We start from the raw sequence: 15807 nt of genomic DNA on the forward strand, positions 1-15807 counted from the left end.
ATCATATCCACGTGAAAAATTATAAGTTAATTGTAGGATAGTTAGAAGTCTAAGTGCAATAATCTAAGGAAAAAGTGGTGATGGCCCAGAGCAGGATAGTAAACGGGTAATGATGAAGGGAGCCTTTAGAGACACTTAAGAACTAGCAAGTAACTCCAACTGAAGTGTGAGAGAGGAGTCAAAGTGGTAGATGGCGATAACATTAACCAAGGCAGAGAATACAGAAACAAGAAAAGGTTTAGGTTGGGAAAGATAACACTTTTTTTTAACTTTGTTGTTTGGGGCTTTGTTTCTTAAAATGGAGATTGGGGGGCTTTTTAAAGGACTGTTTTGTAGGAGGTTGTGGATCATCTGTCTCAAGCAATATACAAGGTTCTACTGATCTGTATAGATGACTGTCACTGATCTGTCACAAACACTGTTATATAGATAATTATTCAATCAGTGGAAATAAATGAAATATCCAATGAGTGTACAGACAGTATAGAGAAAGAATTGAATCTAGTGGTGTCCACATTACGAGCTCACAGCAGGAATAAAGATGGTGAGATGGGAGTAAAGAAAAACTTGTGGAATAAGGAACTGGTGAATTCAAAGAAAAGGAGAGTTTCAAGAAAAGAGGGCTCAGCCATTTCTGTCTGCTATTATGTTGAGGTCAAAGAAGATAAGAACAGAAAATATACTGGCATTTATTTTAGTAATTAGGTCACGTGTACCTTTGAGAAGACAAGAAAGGAGCAGGGGAGAAAGCCATATTTTATGCTAACAAAATGGAATTGAGGGTTAAAAAATGGTATTAGAACTCTACCAATCATCCAAACAAGAAAGGAGAGATATCAGATGGTCACAACAAGTTAAGAAATACATTTTTCAAAGTAGGGTAAAACCTTCCAGTAAGAGATGATCACAAATCCCACAGTGTCTCTTAAGAGCAGTCTGAAGCATAATTTCTTCAAACCTCTTCCCCTCCTTCCAAACTCTCCCTCACACACACTATCACCCCCCACCAGAGCCATGCTTTTCTATTGGAGGCATGCCAAAGTTTGACATGTTAAGTGAATGTCACATCTGTCTCAGTACATGAAGATGGCCGAGATTCCATCTAGCCTTTCTTAGAGTTCATCTTCATGAATACATGGAAAAGCTGTTCACGTTAATCTAAGAACAGAACGTGTGTGCTAGGATGCAAGTTCTTCTTGGTTTAGTAGAAAATGCAAACTCTAACATGGGGGCTAGTTTCATCTTGAAATGTTGTTGAAGAAACATGATACTAAATCATGTATCCAGATAGTACAGCCCCAGGCCCATCTCTGACCATGAATATTGCCTGTGTAGAACTAGTCAGCAGAAACTAGTAAGTAGGAGAAAAGTGAAAGTTCAGTTCTTAACCATCATTGTGTACCTGGGATCTAACACAATACCTAGCATGGAGCTTCAATTACTTTTTGTTAGATTGAACAACATTTTCTTTTTTTTTTTTTTTTTAACGTTTATTTATTTTTGAGACAGAGAGAGCATGAATGGGGGAGGGTCAGAGAGAGGGAGACACAGAATTGAAACAGGCTCCAGGCTCTGAGCTGTCAGCACAGGGGCCCGATGCGGGGCTCGAACTCACGGACCGCGAGATCGTGACCTGAGCCGAAGTCGGCACTCAACCGACTGAGCCACCCAGGCGCCCCTGAACAACATTTTCTAAACATTTATCCATTCTAAAATTACTCTATCGAACAACTTGTGGTAGGGACAAAAACATAAGACAAGGACACAAAAGGTTAGGGTTTCAGGCCTGCTCTGGAACTTTTTGATAAGTCTTTTATCTCTAATAGTTCTCCCATCTGTATTCCCATTCTGCCATACTTCACAGGTTTTAGAGGGGCACACATAAAAAAATACACGTGAAATTGCTTGGTATATTTTTCTATACTATACAAATATTAAGGCACTTTTTATTGTTACTATTAATATATCATTTAATGTGATCAGATGTTGACATAAAATGTGCATTTTTTTCTGAGTTGGTTTTGCTACAAGTCTTATTTTATTCTTATTTACTCCTGTTTATCTAATCCCTATTTGAAATCTGCTAAACTATTTGCCTATTTATCAGGGTGGCCCTAATTTGGAATACAGAGACTAATGGCATTGGAAAATTGCACTGAAAGGAGTCACCCATGTATTATGATAGATCATAAATATGGATGACTAGAAAGTAAGATGCTTCGCTTAAGATGCAAATTAGCAGAGAATGAGATGCAGTGAGTTGTGCACCAGAGATTCAAATCCTGATGGAGAAGTCCCTGTAGGGTCACTGACAAAAAGCAGGTTTCTGCTGTTACTCCCCGGCGAGGCTGTAGACACTCCCTGGGCTTGTCATGCAACACTAATTGAACAGGATACCAATAGGAGAGAAAGTGTGCCAGCCCCATCCCTGAGTGCGTAGCCACCAAGTCAAGTCTAGGGAAACACTCCTTGCAAAAAGCACACAGACACAGAACTACAACCTAGCAATCCACAGCCAGGCCAATCCTAGCAGCAGAGTGACTGAGAAATGAGGAAGGCAGAAAGGGAGAAACAGAAGCTTTGCAGGAAAAGCAAACAGTCATAATGAAGATAAACGGTTCTCCAGGGAACTATCACACTCTGTAATCCAAACACTCCTCCTTGCCCTCCTATAACTTGCAAAGTTTATCCCCTAAGTCCCCCATCCTGCCACCCTCCCGGATAAGATTCAGACGATGAGATTCCTGGTGTGATATATCAGACAACAGAGGTTTGGAGTATGTTCATTCATGTAGGGATGGTAAGAGTGTATGAATATGTAACCTTGAGTATGGCCAATAGCAGTAAGAGGGAGAAAATTAAAAGTCAAAAAGAAAGAAGATCAGCATGTAAAATACAAAGTGTCTGCTAGAAAAGTCCTTAATACAGGCAGAAAGTAACCAGAAGCATAGCTTAGTTGGTATGTACTTGAATTGCCTACTTTTTGGTGCTCTGTTAGTCCCCAAACCTTCTCTCTACTGCCCGTGTTTTGAATCTCTTCTCAGAACTGACGTTATAATCCAAATATGTCATGTTCTTTGTGGCATTAGTGGGAGAAGAAAAGACCAAGGGAAAGAGGATATATGAGAAAATAAAAATGGGAACAGAAAGTAAGAAGGAATATGAGTGAATAAAAAAACCAGGGTTCCATTGTCATGATTCCAGTCACCTAAGCACCTTTCACCAATTCTAAAACATATGCAAGGCCACATTCATCAAAGCCACAGCCTCGGGAACACCAGATTGGGAAACGTGCCTCTCTCAAGTCTGTCTTAAATGACCATCTTCCCAGAAACATCATCTGTTAAACTGAACTGCAAATTTCTCAAAAGCAGGTCACTGATCCTTTCTGCTTCTGGTCACAAGATGAAGTCTTAAAAGGAACTGCCTTTCTCCAAACACAGGAACTTGGGATTTTAAAAAGCCAAGAAAGGAAGATAAACAGAAACACATTTAGAGCTTCTATTCACTTAGTGATTCATATTTCACAAACAACTTGAGTATCCATTTAATAAAGGAAAAAATTACTATCAAGAAAATTTGTAATTTACCCAAATCATATTTAACACAAATAAATTCAAAGCACTTCAAATCCAATAGCCAAATCATTCTTTTAAATACATGAATGGATATATCAAATGATATTTATCCATTAAGAGATCTTTATTGAGACTCAGCTATAACGAGCTTCAGTAAATCAGTCTTGCCATCAAGGACGCCATCTTTAATAACTATAATCTGGGCATGGGGGTAGGTTGTTGGGGGGGGGGGGTCCCTATTAAGCCAAGATACCTACTATAACATCATATGCAATATAACTCAGAGTCTATAACAACATGGGGAAGAAGTGGCAAGCCACAGAGCAAAATAACTTGAGTGTGATCCCCATGTGAGGAGCTATCAACAACAGCTACAGATCATATATCAAAGAAGGACAAATGGTAAAAATAATAACTAACATTTATTGAGCTCTCACTATTTGTCAGGCACTACATATTATCTTTTAATTCTTACTATAATATCATGAGATAAGCATTATAATTAAGTAACTGAGCTCAAAGAAATTAATTTGCTCAAGGCCACACAGTGAATAACTGGGCAGATTTTGAACCCAGAAACTTGACATCAGAGCTTCTACTAACCCCGATGTCAGACAGCCACAGGCTCATCCTCAACCCTGCCCCTCTATGTGCTTCTATCATCTACTCTTCTACATGGATCTCTCATTCTTTCTCCTGAGTGTCCTTCCTTCTCTGAGACTACTTTTGTCTCCATTAATTTCTCCCTCTTTTTTTTAACATTTCTCTTTTCTATCCTTCTTTTTCCTTCTCCTCCTCCTCTCCCTCCTCTTCCTCTATCCCTCTCTTGTTCTCTAAATCAAATTAAATATGGCATTCAAATAAGTTCTTAAAATGATGACTATTTTATATCCCATGGGTTTTTTTTAATTTTTATTTATTTATTTTGAGAGAGAGAGAGTGAGCAAGCATGAGCAGGAGAGGGGCAGAGAGGGAGAGAGAGTCCCAAGAAGGCTCCATCCTGTCAGCACACAGCCCAGTGCAGAGCTCAATCCCACAACCCCGAGATCATGACCTGAGTCAAAATCAAGAGTCAGACACTTAACCAACTGAGCCACCCAGGGGCCCCATATATCCCATACTTTTAATTCAAAATGCATATTGGCAGTACAGCAAAAGGAGGTACCCTTTTATATTTCTAGGTTCCTTCCTCCCAAAAGAAAATGTTAAAAATAAGTAGCTTTCTACTTCTTTGTGGCCCTTGGATGATCTGTTTCTTGAATGAAGACTTACTTACATCAAAAGGTTTCACACTATCTACCATTGATGCTGTACAGTGAATTGTGCCCTTCCCAAAATATGTATGTTGAAGCACTGGACCCCATGTGACTGTTTTGGAAGTAGGGTTTTAGGAGTGATTACGGTTAAAGGAAGTCATAAGGGTAGAGCCTTGATCCCACAGAACTAGTGTCTTTGTAAAAGAAGAAGACATATCACAGATCACTCTCTTTGCACCACATAAGGACATTGGGAGAAGAAGGTGGCTGTCTGCAAGCCAGGAAGGGAGCTCTCACTAGGAACCAAATCAACTGGCACATTGGTCCTGGACTTCCCAGAACCTAGAACTGTGAGAAATAAATTTTTTGTTGCTTAAACTACACAATCTATGATATTTGTTATGGCAGCCTAAGCTAATACAATTGGTCTTAAAAATATGGCTTTCTTTATGCAAAAATTTCATAGTTTAAATTGTTAACACTATGATTTCAATATGGGTATTTACCTCATTAGTAAACAGCTTTGAACTTACTGAGCCTTGGTTAAGATGTTTCTTGGACAAAGAAGAAATATATTCCTAAAATGTTTATAAAACATCGATTGTTTAAATCACATCCAAGATTTACTGGGTCATTTAGGGTAGAAAAACATTTCCTCAAAAGCCAAGAGATTTTGACAGATGTAACCTTGATCCTTCAAAGAAAGAAAGAAAGAAAGAAAGAAAGAAAGAAAGAAAGAAAGAAGAAAGGAAGGGGAGGCCCCTATATTGATATACGTGAGTGTGAAATTTGGTGACATGTTGTTATTTTATTCAATATCCAATAGATGACTCTGCTACCAATTCCATCCATATATTTTAAAAGAAAAATAAACCATTCATCCAACTATCAGGTCCAGAAACTGGAAACAACCTAACACAAGAAAAATACTTTTTCAAAGTCTCTTTCTTCTCCATGCTAACAGCAGTGTGAGTAATATTGTTATGCAGCAGTCACTTGACCTGTTGAAACATCAAACAATATTAAGAAAATATCAGTAATTTTCATTAGTTCTCCACCAGGAACCTTTGGCTTCACCAAAAAGGGTATATGAGTTGCTTAATGGCCAAATGGCAAAGAAAACAGTACAGAGAATACTTCCACCAACATCCCCTTCCAGGTTTCCTGAAACTTCAACAAAATACAATTTGACGGCCTCTTGGATGACCTCTGAGAGGTGGAGAGTCACTGTGAATTCCTACCTCTTCTTCCTGTGAAATAAGCTGAGAAATTTCAGAAGAGGAGGCCTTGTAGCTGAGCCTGACTCAGACATGCTTTTTCTGATTCAGCCATAGCTTTGTTTGGAAACCTGTACGTCATGGCCTTGGCGGGCCCCCAAGCTTCCTCCTATGCAGTCTGCTATTTTTCCTCTAGCTTACCCAGAATAGCTGGGCAGAGATTTAGTACAGTTGGTATGCGGTGTTTATAGGCCAAAGTGTTGTCAAGTTTCTTTCTGTGGGCAAGCAGAGGTTCTTGAAGACTGGCAAGAACAAAAGGAAAGGTGCTTCTGGCCTTCTGGTTTTGTTTCCTGGAAGAATTAGAGATCCACTTTCCCTCTTCCAAACAACCCCAGGATTAGAAGAACTTTACCATGTTTAACCTCCTTCTTTATCTTCTTTATTCTCTGAAAAGTTTTTACCTCTTTATGAAACCCAAGTGCTTGGGATTATGGTATATCATTAGTCATATATTTAAACATATTTATTACCTAGGATCCTGCACAGGCAAGACAGGTATAGAAATCTCCTTTTGGAGACTTTTCTGGTATATTATTTCTAAGTATTCTATTTTAAAATGCCAAGTCCAATATTTGGGAATAGAAATGCAAGGATTAAAGAAAATAGGTCCTATCCTAAGAAGAAAAGAAGAAATAGATTTGCTAACTTTTAACTATTCGATCCAGAAGCCTTGTTTCTTTCCCCTTACAATATTTACACCTTCACTTCCCAGTCTTACAAAAATGGAGACCCCAATTCTACACTTCAATCTCCTCTTTTCTGCTCAGTGTAGTTCAATAAAATGGAAGATGGTCCAGATCTTTCTCATCTGTCATATTCCCTTGGGTAAATTGCTATTCCTTTTGCAATTTCCTAGTCACACCATTGCTGTTCCATTAGGCCATGGTACAAATTAAGATTCATGTTGGTGACTTGATTCAGGTTTTACTCTTTGAATGCCCAATTATAGATCAAGCATATGTCTCTGCCATGGAGAAAAAAAAGTCAGGAACAAAATCACAGATTACACTCAGGAAATCTTCCCACGTAGAATCCCTGACTTCTTCCTGCAGCCACAAGAAAAGCCACTCATGGCTCTCAGCTGCTATTTCTCCTGGCTAAGGCAGGATTATGAACCTTGGATGCCCTATGTACTCTTAAGGTCCCCTACTCCTAACCCCAATGCATCATTAAAAGTAAAACCCATACCAAACCATGAATGATTATATTATAGTTTTCAAAATTACACCAAACTCCTATGTATGCAAACACGAAATTACATTCTGCTTACATCTACTAATGTGCATTATGTATCTGTGTTTGCTTTGCTGGGCTCTTAAGTGCTGGGGTCTTGAACATGACCGTGTAATGCAGCCATGCTTGAGACTCCTGGCTTGGGTGCTTCTTTCTTTACATTTGTATGAAATGACTGACCCAACCTGACACGGCTCATCCCTGTGGAGGATGTCCCATGGAAACGGAGAAAAATATCAGAGAGGATCAAATACCAATGTTTTGTCCAGCTTCCAATGTAAGATCTCCCTAATAATAGGTTGGAGGCACCAGGAACACTAGATGTTTACATTTATTTTAAAAACACCAACTCCGAAAAAGAGTTCTTCTTGGCTCAGTACACAAACATCTATTGTGAACCCTTCATCCCCAGCACTTTTTAAGCATTACCTCATTAATCTTCAAAGCAGCTATGTAAGGCAAGTAGAACTATTTGCTCTGCAATTTTCAATGTCCCACTTAAAATGGATAGGAGAGTGTGCAGTGACAACACTACCAAGGTAGGCTCCCAACAGTACAGACCACCATACAGAGAGATGGAACCGCACATGGAGCTTCACCTTCCCAAGTCCTTGCATCCATTTCCATCTCCCCAGAATACTTCCTATTTCCTTTAGGACTGTATCCCATCTATAGGAGCTTCCCATCATATCCTTGCCCCTAAGCTCCCATTCAAATATGCCCATGTTTCTGGAATCCCCATACCTTTGCCTTTGTTCCTTCTTTTTAAGTTTATTTATTTATTTTGAGAGACAGTGTGTGTGCACACACATGTGCATGAGCAGGAAAGGGGCAGAGAGAGAGAGAAAGAGAGAGAATCCCAAGCAGACTCCTTGCTGACAGCAGAGAGCCTGATGCAGAGCTCGATCCCACAAAGCTACCCAGGCACCCCTCTTTGCCTTTATACTGAGCAAGACTTAGTTAATCTAAAAAATGTCTTTGTGTTACACAGTCAGTATGTTGTACATGTTAACCTTCTATTTATATTCTTACAGAGACCTTATGAAGATGTCTTAATACAAATATAATGAAAGGAATAATACTTTAAGCTGGAAGATCTGGTGAATATCTCCTACATGACATTAGACTCTTGTAGGTTTTACCTAATCGTGGAGTCTATGCAGTGAAAAGGTAAAGAGCATAGATTGGAATGAAGTTTAACCACCTCTCACTCTTCTTTATCATCTAAAAACTGTGTATGTGTGAGTATGTGTGCAACTCTTTAAGACTAATACTTTGTAGGTCTCTACTTCTGTACTCTAACCTTCATCAATATATAGGTCATCTGTGTTTTCTTTTACCTTTAGATATTAGTTTGCATTTTAGAAATTCCATTTATTATTAGTGGAGGAATAAGTGATGCTTTGTGCTTTCATCTTTAAGAAAATGACTAGGGGCGCCTGGGTGGCTCAGTCGGTTAAGTGTCCGACTTCGGCTCAGGTCATGATCTCACAGTCTGTGAGTTCGAGCCCCACATTGGGCTCTGTGGTGACAGCTCAGAGCCTGGAGCCTATTTCCGATTCTGTGTCTCCCTCTCTCTCTGACCCTCCCCTGTTCGTGCTCTGTCTCTCTCTGTCTCACAAATAAGTAAACGTTAAAGAAATTAAAAAAAAATTAAAAAAAAAAAAAAAAGGAAATGACTATCCAGGGGCATCTGGGTGGCTCAGTGAGTTGAGCATCTGATTTCAGCTCAGGTCATGATCTCATGGTTCATGAGTTTGAGCCCCACTTCAGGCTCTGTGCTGACAGCTGAGAGCCTGAAGCCTGCTTCAGATTATGTGTTTCCAACCCCTTTCCCCTCCCCAGCTCACACTCTGTCTCTCTCTTTCTCAAAAGTAAATAAGAATATTTTAAAAATTAAAAAAAAGAAAACTGACTATCTAGAGCAGTTCTGGAATGATTAAAGGCATCAGAAATATTATTATATTTTTACTGTAACCATTTAGAAATATTAGCTTTGAGAGGCAAAAGAGAGTTATCTAATACTATTTATTGGTTTATGTGTGACTTCCTTCCTATTCTAAAAGAGCACTAGTTCAGTTTTATTAAATCTTCTCCATACTTACTGAGATTTCTTCTTAATGGCACAATTCCATTTTAATCACCTGACCAGACACCATGGCTTGTCAAAGGCAGAATTTGCCTCCTAGTGTATTCAGAACACTTGTTGTATCCTTACTTAGATTTTATCTCAGAAATTACATTAGAGGCTAACATTTAATCTACATAATGACAGTTTTGTTGACATCCCAAGTCTCTCTATGCAATTTGCATACAAAGACACTCACTAATCCAGGAGGATTCCTCCAGGGACAGTTTGAGAGATAGCAAATTTTACATTAACCTAAGAAAAAGAATCAAGTCCCCACCAAGAGTAGACTTCTGGGAGAAATGAAATATAGCATGAAAAATAGCTTCTCATTAGCTTTTCTACTGTTTAAAATTGTACCTATAACACTTTTTCTAAGATGAAATTCTAAATTGGCTTCCATGTTTATATTCAGATGAATACATACATCTCCAGTGCCCAGCACAGTGTCTGGCCTATAAAGATGCTCAGCAAAGTTTCACTGGAGAAAAAATGAGTAGACAAACATTCAAATGTCAAATATTAATAATTTTTGGACTATCCTTTATTTTATATTACCCAAACCTCAGCTTTCTTCCATTAGAGGAACCAATCAGAAGTTGGCAATAGTTTAATTATATTTGAGAAGATATACAAAATCATAAAATCTATGCCTGTAAAACACGAGCCAAAAAACATCTAACGGCCTAAGTATGGCCATTCTCAACTGCCCTTCATTTCCTTCTTAAGCGCCACTTAAATGTTCCCTTATTGCCAATTCCAGATATGTGTCTTAAATAAGTAATAAGATAATTAGCCCTGAAATATACACACGTAACAGACTAACAACAAAAATAATAGAAGACCTTGGGAAAAAAATAATGCATCCTAAAAAGAAATCATGAAAACCCAGTGGAGAGTGAAAAAAGCTGGCTACAGGGCAGGACCAAATCAGATAAACATGTACTGCCGTCTCTATGATTTCACTTCAGCATGGAAATTTCTGGACACAGAAAGGATTGTCATGGAGATCAGAAGATCTGGGATCTGGCCTAAATGTAAAACTAACCAGCTCTGTGAGCCTCAGCATATGATAGCCTCCAGTCTGAATTGTGTTTTGTTTTGTTTTGTTGTTTCACTTCAGACACTGAGTAAGTATTTGACCCAACTTTCCTCATCTGTAAACATGATCATCTCAAAAGTCCTTTCTAAAACTAGCATGCAGTGATTCTAACATTTTAGATTTCAGTGGTGTGGAACAAGATACTAACTACAATTAGAAGAGGGTAAAATGTGAGGAAACTGCTTTCTGAAATTCATCTAAATACTGGATCCACCCCCAAATCAACATGAAGACTTCCTATTTTCTCTAACACTTAAATGCCTTATGCCCAAAATGTGTTATTTCACACTGAAAATCTGAATATTTTGAATTTTAAGAAATCACATGGGCTTGGCTTCGTGTTTGTACTTGCAGTGGATCCTCACATGAGAAACAGTATTGGAAGCCCTATCATAGTCTAGAAATCAACAGGATAGATTGGGCTAGATTGTTCCCTTAACTGCAGTTCTCTCACATCCCAGGGACATGTCTACACCAGCACCCCTAAAGCAATCCAAATTGAGATCTTCAAGTAGCCCAGTTGATTCAGCTGAGTATGACTAACCAGGTGCAGCCACCACCTAGAACCAGTTGGACATGACCATTCAGTAACCATTTCTTGTGGTCCTCCTCTGTGCCTGGTACTATGTTAGGCAGTGAAGATTAGAGGCGAATATTATGTACCTTCCCTTCAAAGTTCATAGTCTAGCAGTTCATATACAGAAGTTAATAGAGAAATATAAACAATGATATATGTGTTAGGATGGGATAAAGACAGAATGTACAATAGTACAAATGAGAGGCATCTAACAGTCTTTGGAGGTGAGAAGAGGTGATATCTGAGATCTGAAAGTCAACTGGAGTAGGACAAAGTGAAAAGACCATCAGGAAGAGTGGCCTTTCTGGTAGAACAAGAAGTCCAATGTTGGCCAGCAACAGACAATGGAGCAGTGTTTCTCTCTGCCCACCTGCAGAGTCCCACCTAGGGGAGCTGCTAAACATGCAGATTTCTAGGCTCCTCTGCACCCTGACTAAATCAAGAGTCTCTTGGGGATGTGGCCCAGAGATCTGATTATAAAAGTTCATCAAGTGAGTCTGATGAAAGTTGAGGTTTAAGAATCACTGCAATACCAAGTAGCCTCTTCATGCATGTGGCTGCCAACATCTAAGAGCTGAAAATAGTCACATATATGTACAGGAAGATAGTCAACAACAGAGAATCATGAGTGGGTTCCCAGCCATCAGGTTGAATTTTGGAACATATTCAAGTTATGTAAAAAAAGGGATTGTGGTCCTGGACAAATTACCAAGCCAGGATTCCACCACAGAAGAAAATGCCAGGATTTGGGGACCAGAACTAGAAGACAGAGTAGAACCAAGTTACAGGAATAAAGGGAAAGTTTAAAAGATAACTAGCTCTTAAGACCAGAGATAAACTGACAGCATGGGTGATCTCCTGAGTGCCAGAATGTTGGGCCAGGTCTGTGTCCAGGAGCCGACTGAACTCTGATGGTATAAGAAGATAGTGTCTGAGTCTGATAAATCAGGCAGACCCATATATACTCTGGGAACAGATGACAGGGTGTGGTGTACCAGCTTATAACTTAGTATTCTAATACTATTCATTGTATTCATTGAAACTTATTATGCCCTATTTTCATTCTCAGTGCTGGTAGATACATGGCTCTCATTATTTCAACATCCATATTCTTTATAATTAAGTAGAATCTGTTCATATTCCTAACCAGACCTAAATATCAAATTGAGGTATCCTCCAAAAGGATTAGAGACCCACTTTTTTGATATTTGAGATCAATACAAGTTTGTGACTGTAATTTGGAATCACTGATCAATGCTGGACTTTCTAGTGCAAAACAATCAAAAATCCTTTTGCTGAAAGCATTTTTCTGACTTAATCTGCATTTAGAGGGTAATTAATTTCACTTGTTGTCCCTAAATGATTAGCACAGTTTCTTCAGGTCACAGGATCAGTCAAAGGAACTATGAGCAATACTGAACAAAAAGCCCAAGCTGTGTCCTGTTATATTAATGAATCCAACACTGGTATTCATGCCCTTGGTATAACAGACTGGCTGACATTCAACCACTTCCAGTACTTATGGTAGTTCTAGTCAAAAGGTGTACAAAAGCCTCTTCAACCAGGTTTTTTGAATAAGAAAACAAAGTGTAATATATGGCATGGGCTCTGGAATCAGAAAAATCTGATTTAATGTCAACTTACATTAACTTGTGTAAACTTGGGCAAGTTATTTATCTCCGAGATGCTTATCTGTAAAATGACAGTATTAATACTACCTGGCTCTGTAGCTCATTGAACTGCTTTAGAGATTGAGATAACTGTATGTAAAGCATTCAGAAGAGCACATGGCCAGTTAATTGCTATCATTCTTGTCCCTATTTTAATTCAGGCCGCTCCAGCCAGCAGGTACTGTGAGATCACATCCACAGGAATCACCTGTGTTTTACTGGGACGCATCTCCTCTTGATAATACAAAGTGCTCCACAGATTTCCCCTGGAAATTCGTAAGGGAATGTTGCCTGTACTCATGACCAAGTGCCATGTACTACAGTGCGGTCTCCATCATGTTCTTCCTCTCCTGCTTGGTGCCCTGAGTAATGGCGAAGGTCCATGAGTTGATAGTACTGTCAGTGCTGCTGGTAAGAATGCTCATGTCTGAACCTACACTGTTGATTTCTCATATTCTCAAAGCGTCAGTTCACTAAAGACCCAGTGATGTCACACTCCACCACCAGGAGAAGGGTAATCGAGTACCAGCCATCCACAGCTTCTTGTGAGAACATTTTTTTCAACTAGTATGTGCAACCCCAGCCTCAACAGAGTTCAACTATGAATTTATGCATTGAGCCAAAGTAACGATTTCTGAAAGAAACCCTAGGCCATCCTTCATCCTCATTCCCATTCCAAATTCCTTTCACCAATTTCCCACAAATCAATATGCCAATAAACCTATATTATAGCAGTGATCACTGGAAGACAGTATAGTTCAGTTGTTAAAAGCAAAGGATCGGAGTCAGACTGTTAAGTTTAAGGGGGAAATGACAATTCCTCTGTGCCTCAGAGGATTTTTGGGGTTTTTTTTCAACAATAAAATTGATAAAATAATAGAGCCTAATTAACATAAAAATTTTAGGGGCCTAAATAAGATGAAATATCCAAAGTACTTTAGCATGGTGCCTAGTACATAGTATTGGCTCAATAAATGGTGGAAATAGACATTAGCTGTTATTCCATTTCTGGTAGTCACATTTTATGGACTGAATGTTTGTGTTCCCCACAAAATTAAAATTTTGAAATCTAATACCCAGTGTGATGGTATTTGGAGGTGGGCCTTTGGGAAGTAATTAGGTCACAACAATGCAGTCCTCATGAATGGGATTAGTCCCCTTATACAAAGAGGCCAGAGAGCTAGCTTGCCCTCCATCCACTACATGAGGACACAAATTGGCCATCTACAACCTGGAAGAGGTCTCTCACTGGAACCTAATCATGCTGACACCCCATCTCCAAATTCCCAGTCCCCAAAATTATGAGAAATAAGTGTTTTTCATTGAAGCCACTCAGCCTATGGCATTTGGTCGTAGCAGCCCAAACTGACTGAGACACCACAGTTTAAGACAAAAATAAGACTTCTTCCACAATCTAACAGAATCACAAATGTTTCCATTCCCATGGGTTTTTTTCCCCTTTTAATATTTACTATGTGCTCAATAGCTATTGAAATAAAAATCTCTGAAATTATGAGAAAATTATATGGAACTTTGTTTTTCAAAACCAATTACCAATTATATCCTAAGTAAGGTTAAAACATCAGATATGCAAAAGATGCATTCTTCATTTTACATAAACTTGCCACCCAAGCAGATTAGTTGAAAACTGTGACACACTGATATCATTACAGTTTTATAACCACTGTTCCCTAGAATTATTTCCTTGTTGAAAAAGTGAAACACAAAAGGCATTCACATAAATACGTATCAACGCATACAATAACATTTATATATCACCTAATAATATAAAATGTTATTTCACTTTCGTAATCTAATTTAATCCTTACGGCAACCATGTAAGGAGAGCACAGCAGATACCGTGCCTATGTTATAAAGAAACTAACGCTCAGAGAGAGGTAGGTAAATGATACTAGTCACACAGCTGGCTATGGTGAAGCTAGCACTTGAATCTAAGACTTTCCAAATCTTGTACCAATGCCTGTTTACTGTGACCTTGTTAGTTAAAACTTAAGTGTTTGCTTTCCTTAATTTTGCTATATATGTACTTTGGTATGTCAGTCCACTACCCTCCAATTCTTCCCAATTCACTTACTGGACATTTAAAAAGAATCCATTCTACCATGTATTACAGTATGATGCCAAGTATCATCAGGATTCCTTCCCCTTTCTGACCTCTTTCGAGTTGCTCACCTAGGAAAGACTGTGGACAAAGAGAATCCAGAAAGCAGTTTAGGAAGGAGTCAGGAACCATGAATCACCATCACTGAGTTCCCTTGACACAGGTTGTCCTCAGTTTTCTGAGGCTCTGGGGGACCTGTGGAAAAACATAAAATTGAAGAACTAGGCATAATTTCAGACTGTGATTTCTTCCTTCTTCCTTCTAGCCCAGGTTCTCAAGTCCAGTTGTACCTTAAAAATACCTGAGGAGATTTCCAAAATTCGAAAAGCCTGAGCCCCACCCAGGCCAATTAAATCAGAAAGCTTACAGGTGCATCCAGGGTTTGAGAGCCAGTGCACTGGGCTAACTTCCACATCTCAAGCACAAGGGTAATTTGGGGAACAACAGTTGCTTTTAGGAAAAGCACTCACCACTATTATGGAGAAGGGCAAAGACTATAAAAAAAATAAAACACACAAAAAAACACACAAAAAAAGTGTGTGCTGGTCCGTGGAAAAACTGGAATCTGGGTCAAAAGACAGCCAGATCCAGACCCAACACATCAGCGCTGGCAGCAAGTGCTATAACACAGGGAAAATTCTTTCCCCTGTCCAGGTTAAGTCTCCACTCCTATACGTTGCATGAGTTCTTTCTATGCAAAAGGATTACCCTAGTCCCTATTTTCATTTGGGCCTAATGTGACTGTGTTGTTAATGTTAGGGGTTTGTTTTTTCATTAGAAAAGAATCCAGAAATGTGGAATCTAACATTTTTATTCCCACATTATATATATATATATATATATATATATATATATATACACACA

The sequence above is a fragment of the Panthera uncia genome (assembly GCF_023721935.1).
Source record: "Panthera uncia isolate 11264 chromosome A1 unlocalized genomic scaffold, Puncia_PCG_1.0 HiC_scaffold_17, whole genome shotgun sequence".
Lineage (NCBI taxonomy): Eukaryota > Metazoa > Chordata > Mammalia > Carnivora > Felidae > Panthera > Panthera uncia.